The sequence below is a fragment of the Dermacentor variabilis genome, chromosome 1, assembly GCF_050947875.1.
Source record: "Dermacentor variabilis isolate Ectoservices chromosome 1, ASM5094787v1, whole genome shotgun sequence".
Lineage (NCBI taxonomy): Eukaryota > Metazoa > Arthropoda > Arachnida > Ixodida > Ixodidae > Dermacentor > Dermacentor variabilis.
The window spans coordinates 133,084,309-133,099,828 of NC_134568.1; positions in this window are offsets into that span (position 1 = coordinate 133,084,309).

The window sequence follows — 15,520 nt, forward strand, 5'->3', positions numbered from 1 at the left end:
TCCGTATACTTTTGCTCAGCAGTGTACGTTCTCGAGGAAACACCACAGGAGTTCACAATTGAGGCTGTGTGAGACTGACAAGGGAGATATTAAACAAAGAAAGAAAAGAAAAGAAAAATAAATGTTATTGACGCCGCATTTTCTTTCTTTCTTTTTTTTTTAGTTGTTCACCAAAGATCTGCTTTAAGAAAATAACGCGCATCCAGCCAAAAGAGACGGAACATACTCCGCAGCAAACATTAATCTACTGCTGAGCCGTCTACACCGACTAACGTCGTAGATTCAAAGACAACGCTCTTTCTTTTCTTTTTGCTTTCTTTTTTTTTTTGTAACGGCGAAGAGCTGTACTTGCCGCGTAACTCAAGAAGATATTTTTCTGACGACTACATGGATCTCATTATTGTTGGAGGACTTGTGCGATGCACCGCTGACGTCGTATTGACGTTTAGCAGAAGCATGCGCGGTCGATCGCATACCTTCGGAACACCGTAGCGGCAACGAAGACGACGGATATCGTTCCGATGGGGGGAAAAAGTACGTACTTCTTGAGGAGCAGTGTTCGTCACTTTGCAGGCGAATAGCGCGGGCATGCGTAAAAAATTGAAATAAGCCAACTGAGTATACTACGCTAACAGTGGTAGCGGCCGTCGGTTCTTCGTTATGGTATGCGGATGCCATTCAATGTGCGCATATAGCGGAGTGCATCATTAGGGAAGGGCTCGCCGATTGTCTGCCAGTTGCTGGACACAAAACATTAACAGCAGTCACTTATAAGACGGTTCATCGCAGTTGTATAGATGACAGTCATAGCGTAATGAGACGGAAATTGTCCGAATATTTTTACAGCGACTGCCATATCAGACCGTTCAGCGCCGGTGATCGGTGGCGCCGTGTGTTGGTAATTCTTCTTTGCCAATCATTAAGTGGAAAGTGGCGTGCATGGCGTCGGCGAGAGGAAAAGAGGCAGCGGCAGTGCTCGCGCACAATTTTCTGTGACGGTGAAGGGAAAGCTACGGGCGCGTGGCTGCTGCACATATGTTACTGCGCCAAGTAGTGCGGCAGCGTTTGACAGCGCTTTTGGTTGCTCGGAACAGACGCTGAATCGACGCAGCTTCCACGTGCGACGGTTTCGCGTTGCCCCAGAGGCGGAAGGGCAAAGCCGCAAAATAAGTAAACCTCTACACTCAGTGGTACGTGTGTTCTGTCTTATTTAACTGTTGCTAATAAGGTGTTTATGTCTTGTCTTCACCAGTCTAAACGAACGTGGATTAAAACGCGGGACTCCTTTCAGAAGCGCTCTCACTTGTGCGCGCTTTGCCTCCGTAGCTTTCCTTTCATAGCCACAGAAACTTGTCTGCGAGTATAGTGATACCCTTTCGGCGACTACTTTGTTGCCGTGGCATTCTTTTTGTTGTGGCAGCCAGAACGGCGTCCGAAAAACAATTGATGGTCGGAAGGATGCCGATACAAAACGCGTAAAATGCGGCACCTGCGCCGCAACATGGTTCCAATAACGATATATACGAGCGATGGTGCCCTAACTGTGAGACTTGTGCAGTTCACCAAAACATCGCTGATGTGTCAAACGATTAAAGTCCCTCAAGCGGGACGCCGGCAGAATGCTCCAGAACTCGCAGCTGTCGCGTTCATTGCAAAGTAGGCAGCGAACTATCATTAAGTAGCAATAGCATTTGTCGACACCATAATCGCGCTTCAGCAACCCAAGTTTTCGCCAATAACTTGGTGCCCGTCACCGGTCTGTGTCTCAGGAATGAAAAAATGGAATTAGGAATTAGTCCAGCAGTGAGACTCGAGCCGTTGACCTAGCGGCCTCCATTATGTGGAGCAGCGGACTCCATATTTATTTATTTATTTATTTATTACGAACTGGGAATGTAGGTGGCATGCACAATATGTCACCGGCTTCTCCACAGCGTTCTAAATGGATGAAGAATTCCGATTGTCGATGTGAAACATTTCAGCTGTTCAGCAGTTCGCAGGGAAACGAGAGTTGTCATTTATTTCTTCTTAGTGATTATGAATCACTTTCCACTCTTGTGTCGTTCTTCGCTCCTACAGTGCTAGGGGCAACACTGCCCGCACGGAAAAGGTAGTTTTTTACAATGAAAACACCTCAATCCACTGGTAAATTCTTTCATCACCGATGTTCCCTATATGCGACAATTTTAACATACACGACAGCAGTTAATGTTGGGATCGAAATTTCCGGAGTCCTCCACTAAGGCGTGCCTCATAATCAGAAAGTGGTTTTGGCACGTAAAACCCCATAATTAATTAAAAATTAGTTGTTTCTTGCAATATATTTGTTTCTTGCAATAGAAGTTGTTTCTCGCAATAGATTTTCTGCAAGAAATAGAACTGCCATATAATCAGCAAGGCTTAAAGAGCCCTGCCTTCACAAAAGAGATAAAAAGTCGAGCCATCCCACTCTGATAAGGTGGATGACCAGCGAAGCTGTGCAGCACACGACGAAAAGGTGACGCAGAATTCTGAACAAAGGTACGAACACATTTATTGCTTCGATCGGTGGTCATCGTGACGAAAGGGACGGTGGTCATCGTGACGATTCGCGTTCATTCGTGTTATACATTCGTTATACACATCTGTTATACACATTCGTGTTTTCATTTGGCGATATATTGAGGCTGAAGGATTTGACAACAAAATCACCGCACCGGCTGGCTTTGGGCCAGTGCCGTCAACGCTTTCGCGTAGGGAAGGGCAGTAGGGGAACGCTGGCATGATGAGCGGCAACGGAGCCAGCTGGGGAAGAAAACGACAAGGACGAACTCGCGAGCAGTTGCACAAGCCATTGCTGATGACGATAGTTTTTGCTCGAACACATGAAAATTTTACGGATTCCTAGTCTTAAACAACTCCGCTGTAAAAAAATGCATGAGCCATTCATTCTACTCTGCGAAGGGGAAGCTGTTTAGCACACGGAATAGAGTTGACACAGAATTTCTAACAAAGCTACGAACACACATTTATTTGCATACATTTTGCCAGACGACCCTCTCTCTCTCTCTCTCTCTCTCTCTCTATATATATATATATATATATATATATATATATATATATCATCAGATAACAACAAGCAAATACACCAACGACAACATAGGGGAAATTACTTTTACTTAATACTTCAATTAAAGAAATGACAAATTAATGGAAATGAAAGTGGATGGAAAAACAACTAGCCGCAGGTGGGCTACGAACCCACCTCTTCGCGTTACGCATGCGACGCTTTTACCAATTGAGCTACCGCGGCGCCGTTTTCCCATCCACTTTCCGGGGTAATTATGTTCTGCTACTAGAACTAACCCTGAGAGTGTTAGCCAGCGCCGCCACTCACAAACCTTGGCGGGTTCGTATCCCACCTGCGGCCAGTTGTTTTTTCATCCACTTTCATTTGTATTAATCTATCATTTCCTTATTTTATTTAGTAAGTACATGTAATTTCCCCAATGTTGTCCTTGTTTGTTGGCTTCTTATGATATAATTAATAATATTCGGGTTCCTCGGTTTCCTTTCTGCTCGTTCATTACATTACCAGGGTCTCGAATCCGGCAATATTGATGCCTTCAGGTAGCATGTGTGGGTTTATTGACCAGTTGTCCGTCATCCAAATAGATCACGTGCACTTGAAGCGGGCGACAGAAAGAATGTTCCATATCCACCGTCAAGGTTTGTGAGTGGTGGCGCTGGCTAAAAATCCAAGGTTACAGTGGCGTAGCCGGGGGGGTAGCTTATGGGGCTTCAGCCAGCCCCGCCCGAATTTTTTTCGTGCTCTCCATGCACCGCCGACCTAAACAACCCCCGGCGCCGGCAATCATTCTGGATTTTTTTCTAGAATGACCTTTTCACGGTCAAAAAGACACCTCCTCAACGCGTACATTGCGAACTCGGGCTGGATTTCGCCGCAACGCCCATGCACCAGGAGTCACATAACGCAAGGAGCCCCGTCCGAGCACAAAATTTCAAGGGCGTTTCGATGGCGAGCGGCCTCGTCCCAGCACCTCAAGGAGGCCTTGGAATCTACGGAGCGCATGAATTTCAATTCCGCAACTTTATGGGTATAAAGTTCTCATAAACCTTTGATGCGAAAGGTGTATTTACATTTCTAAAGTCGTGCTTTAGATTTTCAATTCCGGAATTTTGTGGGTTAAATGTTGTTATAAACATTTGACGCCAAAGGTGCACTGACTTCTCTAAAGTCGTGCATCAGAACATACAACGAGACAAGCCAAATCATCACACTATCAGACAAGTTCGCAAAGCACGCAGCGAGGTCCGATGAAACGAAGCGTTGTGGTGGTTCATTTGTGCCGTCGTGTCACAGAAAACTATATCAACATATTTTTTTTTCGCCTGCACCAAAGCATCCATGTCAAGACACTAAAGCCAGCAAAGGTAACTACGTTCATAATTTTTCTTTGTACTTTTGACTTTTATTCGCGAGGACCTACTGAACCTCTTCAATTTTCTTGTACTCGCTATCCGCGGGCTGCCAGAGCCATCCAGAGCGCATGCGTTTTTCTCGTGTTGCCCCGACCAAGTTGTGTAATTGCGTTAATTTTGTAAAATCACAATTATGTAATAGATCACGTGTAAAATTACAAGTATGCAATAGATTACGGGTATTGAGAATGTTTTTCACTGATCTGAATTCTGTTGTTGTGTATACTTTGCAAACTATCGCATAGCCTTTGCTTTTCACCCCACGGCTGCTCTGTGTGGCGTAGGGGGTCATCAAGCTGCATTTGGAAGTTTTTTCCCTTCCGTCCTCTTTCATTCTGTACTTTGTTTTGAGAGAAATCTATCTATCTATCTATCTATCTATCTATCTATCTATCTATCTATCTATCTATCTATCTATCTATCTATCTATCTATCTATCTATCTATCTATCTATCTATCTATCTATCTATCTATCTATCTATCTATCTATCTATCTATCTATCTATCTATCTCCGCGCGGCCACTTTGGTGCGCGTTCGTTTTCCTCTGGCCGAGTGGGTTTTCACCTGACAGAGTTTTAGACGCTTTTCGGCTAGCAGACAAGAAAAAGAAACAATGGTCGCTCGCCGCCATCACTGTGGGGACATGACGGATTGCAATGCGTTCGCTTGAGCACAACCTCTCCGGAAAGTCTTGTCTCGCCGGCGTAGGATACCCAGCAGTATGCGCATGGTTCTCTGTTGACCAAGCGTCTCATGTTTTCTTCGATATTCTTTCGGAAGCCACATTAAGTGCCCAAAGTAGGCATTTGACAGCGGCCAATATGCTTTCCTTCGGTTTTTTTTTTATTTCGGTGCTCTTGCCCCACAAAAGAAGAAAAGTCATTGTTGCGGCGTAGTGAATTGCCGCATGGTGAAAGGTCAATTTTGTTACAAATTATATGGACACTCCAGGCGCATTCCTCCCGTCGCCGTAACCCTCATGTTCCGTATGACGTCCAAGGGCGATAACATCGTGACCGCGCGCCTCATGCTGTATGTGCGAGTGAAAGCGTGGTAGGGGGAGGGGGGTGGCATGGGTGAGCCGACGATGGTGGCTCAGTCTTGTGTGCAGAAGGGAGAAAAAAAACGGGGAGGATGCGCACCGCCTTCCGCTGCGCGCGATACGTCAGGGGGAGTAGAGGGAGGGTGGAGGCGAGCCTTAGGATTCCGTGATCTGTGAATCTATGGTTGCGCAACATGTTTATTGGCCTTGTTTGACGCAATATACACAGCGTCTTTTTCTTAGCTATGTAGATTTAGTGGAGACATTTACATATATTTATATATCTCGTTGCAAGGTTTTGTGTATACGTGCAGTGAATTTTGTTTCCAGTGACATGTTCTTGCCCTTTATCAAGCTGTATCTTCGCACTTGTATATTTCATTGTATCTTCGGATTTCTAATGTATGAGGGCGAGTCAAATGAAAGTGAGCCAACCCATCCCGCGCAATAATAGTTCGGTTCATTATCTGCGAGGCATGCGCGTAGCACACAGGCATCTCTCACTTACAAAAGTGACACACAGGTGTGAGGATAAATGTTCTTCAATGCTCTCATACACTGGGTTGAACATGGTTGTGTGACATAATGGACGCTCCAACAGTTGAACAGCGTGGTGTTGTGAGGTTTGGGAGAGCTGAAGGCGTTTCCGCCCCCCAAAATTTAGTCGCCGTATGACTGCCGTGTACGTTGAACATTGTATTTCATTGGCCGCTGTGAAGCAGTGGAGCGAATGGTTCAAAGAAGGACGTGAAAGTTGCAAATACGATCCAAGACCGGGCCAAAGCCACCGTGCAATCACTCCCAACACAATCGCAACGTTGATGAGCTGATTAGATAAGAACGGAGGATAAGCATCGAGGAACTGGCTGAGCGTGCGAACATCAGCCACGGCTTGGTTCACACCATAATTCATGAACATCTCGGTTATCGGCTCTTCTGCGCGCAACGGACGCCCGAGATTTTGAACCACCGAGAGAAGACGGAGAGGTTCGGATTAGTAAGATCTTGATGAGGGCTAGTTGGTTCATACTTAGAACTGAGGTTAAACAGCGCGAAAAAGACGAGGACACAAGGAAAGAAATACCACAGACAAGCGCTGTCTGTGGTATTTCTTTCCTTGTGTCCTCGTCTTTATTGCGCTGTTTAACCTCAGTTATGAGAGGTTCGGCCCTGCCTTGACTCATCTGATCCGGTATCACAACGGGGTGACGACTTCTTGTCTGCAATTGTGACCGGGGACGTGTCATGGTGTCAGTACTACGAGCCTGAAACACGATGGCAAAGCGTACAGTGGAAACATTAGAACTCACCACTCCAAAGAAGGCAAAGGACGTCATTTCCGCCGTTAAGGTGTTGTTGACTTATTTTTTTTTTCGATCGTCAGGGGCTATTACTGATCGAATTTTCTATACCTGGAGAGACGATCAATCGTTTCCGATATTGTGAAACGCCGGATTGGTTGCGTGTCGCAATCAAGAACAAACGACGTGGAAATTTGATGAATGGGGTCATCTTGCTCCACGACAATGCCCGTCCCCTCGTCGCTGATGTGGTTAACACAAAACTGGCAAAGTTCAAGTGGGAAACGCTGCAACCTCCGCCATGCAGTCCAGACCTGTCACCTTGCGACTTCCACATTTTGGGGCAATTGAAGAAACAGCTCAAGGGAACCAGATTCGTGTCGGACGATGACGTGGAAGTGTCAGTTACAGACTTTTTGAAGCAGCAACCCAAGGAGTTCTATGAGACGGGAATCACGCAACTCATTAGTCAGTGGGGCAAATGTCTAAATAGTTATGGAGACTACTTTTAAATAAAGTACGCCGTTTGTCACATATTCGCATTGGCTCACTTTCATTTGACTCGCCCTCGCACATTTTGCAGAACTCTTGCTTTCTATATGTGCTCTCTGTTGCGACTATAATTTCGATGCAATTACTCGCAATACACGACCGGTGACAGCTTCTCCTGCGCAATACATTGGAACAAAGAACAGAGACGTTGAGATTTTTCCCTGGCCGTTGCATATGTACAAAAGTGTAAACAAGGTTCTTGAATGACAAAGTTTCATTAAAATATTTGTCCTCACCTTGATGGCCTTTACGTTTTTCATATCAGCGGCATGCGCTGCTTTGCTGGTTTCGAACTTATATAGTTATAAAGCTCGTGTGATATTTACTTTACACCCTCCGTGGTTGCTCAGTAGCTATGGTGTTGGGCTGCTGAGCACGAGGTCGCGGGATCGAATCCCGGCCACGGCGACCGCATTTCGATGGGGGCGAAATGCGAAAACACCTATGTGCGTAGATTTAGGTGCACGTTAAAGAACCCCAGGTGGTCTAAATTTCCCGAGTCCTCCACTACGGCGTGCCTCATAATCAGAAAGTGGTGTTGGCACGTAAAACCCCATAATTTAATAATTTCTTTACTTATTAAATATACAAAAAACCCGGAAGCATTGATATCAGTTATTTCGGTACAATTTTTGGGACATACGAGTATATTCTTTCATAAAAAAATACATATTTTACTTGTCTTCACAGTGCGTAGCGTTCAACTTCGTTTGCTGAATTTTTTGGCAATGGCAACAGGTATTATTCATGTATTTGATCTCTCGACAAATTCCACAATGAGGAGGCCGAGCTGCAACGTGAGCCCCACTCCCGAACCAAAATTCTGGCTGCGCCACTGCTCCCCGGTAGCAGGCCTCGTTAGTATATGTCGGGTCAAGCTACACAGAGGAACATGGAGAGAAACCGCTTTTTGGTGCAGAAAACCACTCTTTGACAAAGAAAAGTTGAACGTAGGACAAAGGAGAGTAGGATCTGCACTGGTGCATAATCCTGTCGCACACACCGGACGGACGAGCCTTTTCATATTGACGAGCGTGACGGTTAGTCACGTGGTGTATCAGGCGTTTGGTATCCGTTCCATTAATTGACGCACAAAGTGAACCGCAACAATGGGAAAACGGTGCCACAGTAGCTCAACTGGTAAGAGCATCGCACGCGTAATCCGACGAGGTTGGTTCGTATCCTACCTTGCGGTCAGTTGTTTTTTCATGGACTTTCATTTCCACTAATTTATGTTTTCTTTAATTCAATTAGTAAGCACAGGTAATTTATGAATTACAAGTTTTTGTTGACGCAGAACCAAAATGCATGGAAGCCTAACCATAAACAGCTTTTTTGTAAAATGAGTAGAGCGGTACCAATCACTCTTTATTCCCCCCTCCGAGAGCAACACAAGCAACACAAACACATACGAAGCGCTATTATGCATCTTTGCTGCTATATCACGAAGACGTGGATTTGCGCCATGGGCTGATGATGCGTCACTCAGAGCTAGCAATAGTAGCTTTCACAGGAACCGTGACCAAAGAGGTCTCTATCAACTAGAAACCTTTATATGCGAATTGAAATAAGAACAGCCTCATCTTGAAGCGAACCCTTAAATGTGTACGTGCAAGTATTTCATATGAAACAATTAGCTGACGCTGAACGCGGCCAATTCGTTACGATCCATATTATTTTTCATTTTTCGTTTTCTTATCATTCGTCGCGCCCCGCCTTTATGGTTTCGACCATAAAGGCGGAGCGCTGACATAAGAACCAATGACGAAATGCGAAGGCAATGGAATAAATCACAGGAAAATGCGGCCTGTAGTGTTTCCGCAGAGATCCTCCAACTCTGCAGAAGAGCACTTGAAGTTGGCTGGACAGTTACAGAAGCTCTAACCGCCGCCTGCCGCGACGCCTGCCCCGTCAATCATGGTGTATGTCAATGTTCGTAACAGACTAAAGGCTAAATATCGTCGGCGGGCTTTCAGCACATCTGATTTGCCCTAAACATGATGTCGGAGTTTCCTTTTGTAACATTATTGAACCTGAGAGATGCCTTATGAAAACTTCGATGATGTGAGAGATGGAGGCTGGGAAGGAAACTGTCTCTTGTCGGCACTCTGGCATGTATACAATTCCAACCTGAGGGCCGCCATGTTGGTGGGTCAGATGAGATTTGTGGAGAAGCGCACTTGTAGGATAACAAGCGGGGAGGTGCGCTACTCCGTCTCGGATTATCCGGGTGCGGCGGTGACAACATACAACGAAATCACAAACTTGTATAAAGAAATCAGGCGACCTTATCCGGCGCCTCATCGGGACCTTACCATAGCGCAGGCCACCGTCTTTTGCCAGCGTCAGACAGACTCTTTTCTCAGCCCGCATAGACTGGCGATTATCACCAATGAGGAATTTAACCCCATATGTCAAAATTATAACCTGAACGATTTGACAACACAAGACCACATCCTCTGGGGATGTAGGCGTTCACCTCTTCCGGAAACACTCTTGCCAGCTCCCTCTAAACTTACCTGGGAGGCTGTACTTAGGACTGTCGTCGAGCTCGGGGAACAAATGAAAATCGTCACTTGGGCCGAAGGAGTGGGCCTCAGCAGGCGCCACCCTGAGATCCCGCCATGACCTTCAATAAAGATGTTGTAACCACCTGTCTTCGTAATGGGGAGGCCACGTTTACGGCGGTATGAGCCATTGCTTAAGGGGGTGTGAGCCATTCATCGTCTTGCGTCACGGACACGTATAATAACAGAGGTAATACGCGAATGTGTGTGCGTACTTCTATCACGGCGATGACCACAGATTAGCACAATAAATATCTTCGTACCTTTGTTCAATATTCTGGGTCACCTTTGTGTCGTGTGCTATACAGCTTCACTTGTCATCCACCTTCGGTGGCAGAGTGGAATGGCTCATGAATTTTTGGCACTTTCTCTCTTGCGGTTTATAGATGATCATGTATTTCTCTTCAATTCAAAATATGGTTCCCAACATATAGTGAGGAAATGCTGTAAACATTCAGAATATATTTGATCTGATTTTACTACAACATGTGAAACGCCATGTAATTGTGCTTCATCTCCTCTTTGCAAGAATTAGCAAGACTGCAAGCTTGGGAAAGTGCAATAATGTACTTCGGTATAGGTGTAGAAAACTTTATTTGCAGCTCATGTGTGCTCTTATTATCGGTTCTAACACGAACGCTTCTTGAGTTTTATGTGCAGCAACAACAAGCTAGCTCCCTCACGAGACATCGAACGCCATTGTACTTTCTGATGCACGCGAATGAACCGTGATATCGTGCGTCAAGGTAATACAATTTATTCGCCTGTATTAACAGACCATGACGACGGCCACTCCAACACCTCCATAAAGCATAATCCATGCGCGTCAGCTCTAAGAAGTTTCGCACGATGTATCAAACACAAGAGAGGAAAGTAGATTACGGGTACACAAAAAAGAAATTAATGTCCAACGACTAACTCTTTATGCAGTGAACAAGTGGGCCTTTATTTGCGTTTCCATAAAAAGCGGTAGCTGCAATTCCAGCGTTTCGGAAATTGCATACAACGTCCGTACATATCTCTTTCATGTTCTTTTTTTCGTTTGCGATCATGGAATGCAGAATTGCAAAGCAACGCTACGCAGGGCCTTTTAGTGCAAAAAGCTCGGAATGAAGTTAGCAGTGTCTGTCACGGCTTGCAGTCCCACTGTCGTCGCCGTTCGTGTCGTCGTCAGGGTATTTCCTCATCGTCGGCTGCACCTTCACCATATGGCGAAGAAGCGCGAATCATTGACAGCGATAGCAACGTTTAGCGGTGCGCTCGAGCTCATTGACCGGCGTTCGAATGATACGCGGGGGGAACATTCTGGCGCTACGTAGCGCCCGATGTAATCAACAGTGAGAGGGCTCAGGCAGCTACCAGACATCTCGCAAAGCTGGCGTTGTCAGGAGCGCCGCCAACAGCGCTGAAGGCGACGCGCGTATTAACGCGATAGCGTTAAGGAGCTCGTGTCGCAGAAAAGCCTGTGTCGTCGACGTCGGCGGTGAGCGAAAAATGGCAGAAGGCAACTCACAAATAAAAACAACTTGCAAGATGGGCTGGGTGGGAATCGAACCAGGGTCTCCAGAGTGTGAGACGGAGACGCTACCACTCAGCCATGAGTTTTTTTTTTCTTTATTTCCAATGTGACAACACAAAATAGAGAAACCAACACAAAAATGTTAAACGCGCCAACCAGTAGCGCGTTTACCAGTCCCAGTTGTGTACCAGTCCCAGGACGAACAGCCAACATGGTATCCTGTACTTAATGACCTAGTGTCATTAAAACATTTTTAGCAATGTCGCGTCAACAACCACTCAGCCATGAGTTTGATGCTTCAAAGTGGAACGAAAGCGCCTCTAGTGAATGCGGTGTTGCCTTAGAAACGTGCCGTAGTAAGTTGTACTGCGGTCATGGTTATATTGCGCTCTAGCCCCCTTCATTGCTTTACTTGTACTGCGGTGTATATCGCTAATTACGAGCATGTAAATTACAGAAGTCGCAGTTAAACGCGTAGCGAAGTACGTTTCCGCTACATTTCTTCTGCGCTTGGCACGCACGTAGAGCCATCTTGAGGCAAACACAGAAGACCCCCTCCTCGCAATCTACGGCGCTGCCCCGACAGGTGGCGCGCCACTCACCCGCTTCTCCCCTTCGTCTCGTTTGAGCGCATTGGGGCCGTGCGGGGACCGCACGGCCCCAATACCCTCGCGTTTAATAAGTTTGCTCGCTCTCTCCCTTTCCAACTTCCAGCGTGCGTCACTCGAACCCTCGTGTTTAGGCGACGCTGCTCCTCTTTCCGCTCGCAGCGCGATTCCTAGGTGCAGCGTCCGATGCGGGACGCCTCTGACGTGTCGCTGCGCCGTAGCGCGTCTGGTGGGAAAGGGTCCCCTGCGATGTATGCCGTGCTGCTGGCGAGGAGTAACGCGTCTGCGTGGTGCTCCCACGCGAGATAGAGGACGATCCCATAGAGGCGTCTGCCCCATGATCGCGTCCGCCTTCATGGCGCGTCTCGGCCCGGCTTTCCGTGCCGATCACGACGTTTGGCTCTCGTAGATTGTTTCTCCCTCCGAGACACCGAATTCCTTGGTTCGTTCCACTCGCTCAGGCGCACGTTTCGTCTTTGTGTGACTCAAGAGCATGGCGAGCGAAGGCGTGGGCGGTGCGAACGGGGTACGATAACGCTATCGCGTTATCTTAAGCTTAAGCGTCCTCCAAGTTTTTATTGGGTGTGACATGCGTTCCACGGAAAACCATCGGCGTCAGTATTGCTTTAAATGTACTGTCCAAACTGTGTGCTCCGCATTGTAGAATGCACGTAGGCCCAAAGCAGAACCGCTAGTGTTTGTGCTGCTGTCGTTTTAACGCGTATAAATTGCCGCATATATTGAGGCATATCTATATGCCACACTTTGCTATATGACATGCGGTATATGCGGGTTATATTGCCACATCATTCTATCAGTAAAGCTTCTCATACCTTGTCTTACATTCTTGGCAAATTTGTTCCTCGGAATTTTGAGAATGACAGCCGACAAATAAATATCATGAAATAAAGCATCGACAGCGCATGCCTTTTGTGTTAAATCTTCTCAGAATTGCATATTAAAACTGCCAAACAATAACAAAAATCTGAAAATGGTGCAATTTTTTGGCGCGGCTGTGCAGTATCTCAGGGATCGGCCACCGCAAGAGGCCGCGTTTCTACCAGAAAGCTCGCCTTCATGCACAGCGTTCGCCAACGTTTCCCGGTGAACATTGCGTTTACATAGCTGCACTTGCCGGGAAGCGTGAGAAGCAGTCTAGGATTTTTGGACGATATCGCGTTCCACTCTTAAAGGCGAAACTTAAGTGCCCTCCATTTTTTTACGGCGAAACAAAGCGCGCGTCTCATGTTTGAAAAATCCTTGCATGCATGCATGGAACGCACGTGCCCTTTTGACCGCGAGAGCACGACGGTGGCGGCGTGGACGCACCTCGAGTGTTATACTTGAACACGCCTCGAACAGCTATAGCAAATTTAATTTACAGCTCATGCAAACCGTCATCACGGGTTGTAACCCGAATGCCGCTAGCCCATCGTTCCCGTGCCTGTAAAAATAACCTAATGGCGCCCCAAGAATATAGAGTCAGATCTGCCTCTCAACCGTCGAATAAAGTTTTCTGGTCACGGGGCTGAAAAATTCTCTGTGGCTGATCCAAATGGCGTCTAAGGCCGCATGTGTAAAACGAAATGGCCAAAAATGTGTTACCGACTGGTGCCGTAATACACAAATGCTATCAATTGTCTCAAAAAAAGGAAACCGTTTAAGTCGGCTTTGAAACTCGCGAACATTGCCCTGAAATTTTACGCGAGAACCTTCTAGGTGGGGGCGGGGATGTTGAAACAGGCGTGTCTAATCTGGCAGTCGAGGCCGGCCACGGCTCCGCCTGTAGCATCGGGGTGTACACACACCGGAACCTGTTACTGTCGCACGCCCCTTTAGAGCGTGTGCACTTAATCTCCACCCCTGTCATCTGTCTACGCAGCCCACGCTAGGCTGCCAGTTTGATGACGGGCCACCTGACGACAAAGTCATGGCTAGCGAACTAGAGCCGCTTGGGCGAACACCGGAGGCAAGCATGCGATAAGAACTGACGGAGCGTTATCACAGTTGTTCTTTCGTTCTTTCCTCCATTTCTCGCGGTCCCCGCCAAAGATGGCTGTCCCCTAGAGGTGCTCCAAATTCTGGTCTATAGTTTGTCAATACACGGTCTGAAAGTCCATTGTCTCGAAGAAACAAGCACAAGAGGCTCAATACTCTTCCATCCAGAAGGCCACTATATCGTCCCAAAAGTTCTGTTTTTACATATGTAATTTACATATGTCCACCTACTTGACTGAGCTGTGGTCCGCCCTTCCAGACAGTCGCGTCGAGGACAAAGAAACACGAGCCAAGTAGGAGGCACCAAGTGAGACGACGACGACGACGACGACGAGGACGACGACAACAACAACAACAACAACAACAACAACAACAACAACAACAACAACAACAACAACAACAACAACAACAACAACAACAACAACAACAACAACAACAACAACAACAAGTAAGATGGTAAATGGTACATAATCCCAAATAATTCTTGGCCAGAAGTGAAAAATAATAATATGCAGATTTAGCACACAGGTTGGAATCTGTGTGAAGCGAAGCTTTTGTGATTTGTGATGCCTGTTTGATGCTATACAAAGACTTGCTTAATTTGGTTTAAGTTGGTTGATGAGTTATATGTAGGACTTGTGGTGGGATATGGCCGTTCTGGATAGTTCACCAAGAACAGGCACGCATAGCGTGCCACGCTTTCAGTTGCTAAATCAAAGAAAATAATATAAGTCAGAGAATCCGATTAATATAGTTCACCATTTGATTAACAGATTGGTATTCTGTAGAGATGCCTGTGAGCCGACAATATATGCTCAGGTTTTGTGTATGAAATTATTTTTTCGTTACGCCGAACGAAGGTGGGCATACCTGTACAAGAGTTATATAAGCCACTTCACGGGTGCTTTAATACAACCTGTGTGTTTATATTCACAAATACATTGGGCAATATAGCGACGTGATTTCTGTATGTGGGTGATCTCGTATATACGATCATCTCACATCTCATAGCATCACTACAAAAGTATGTGAAGTGTCTCTCTCACATGCATTGTGTCACATACACTGTACATATTGAACATCATTTTATATATGTGACAGTTAGGTTATGTGTAACTGTGTGTTTTCGTGGGTCTGTGTGGTTATAAGTTAGGGAGTGTGGACTCAAAAACTTCTTTAAAAACGTGCCGTGTGTAAAATGCTTCGTATTTTGTATATGTTACCGTCCTAGTTGAATTGGGCCATGATTGCGACTCAGTGTTCGCAGCGCTACTTGTTGAAATAAACTTTTTCTATACACAGCGGCTGGCGCAACAACCAAGCAGCCACGCGAAACCCGAGAAAGTACGCAAAGAAAGCTTCGGTTTGAAAACCTGGACGGCGGAATAGGCACACAGACGGGCGCAGATTGAGGGGAAACAGCTGAAAGTATGACGTGACGTCAGTGCG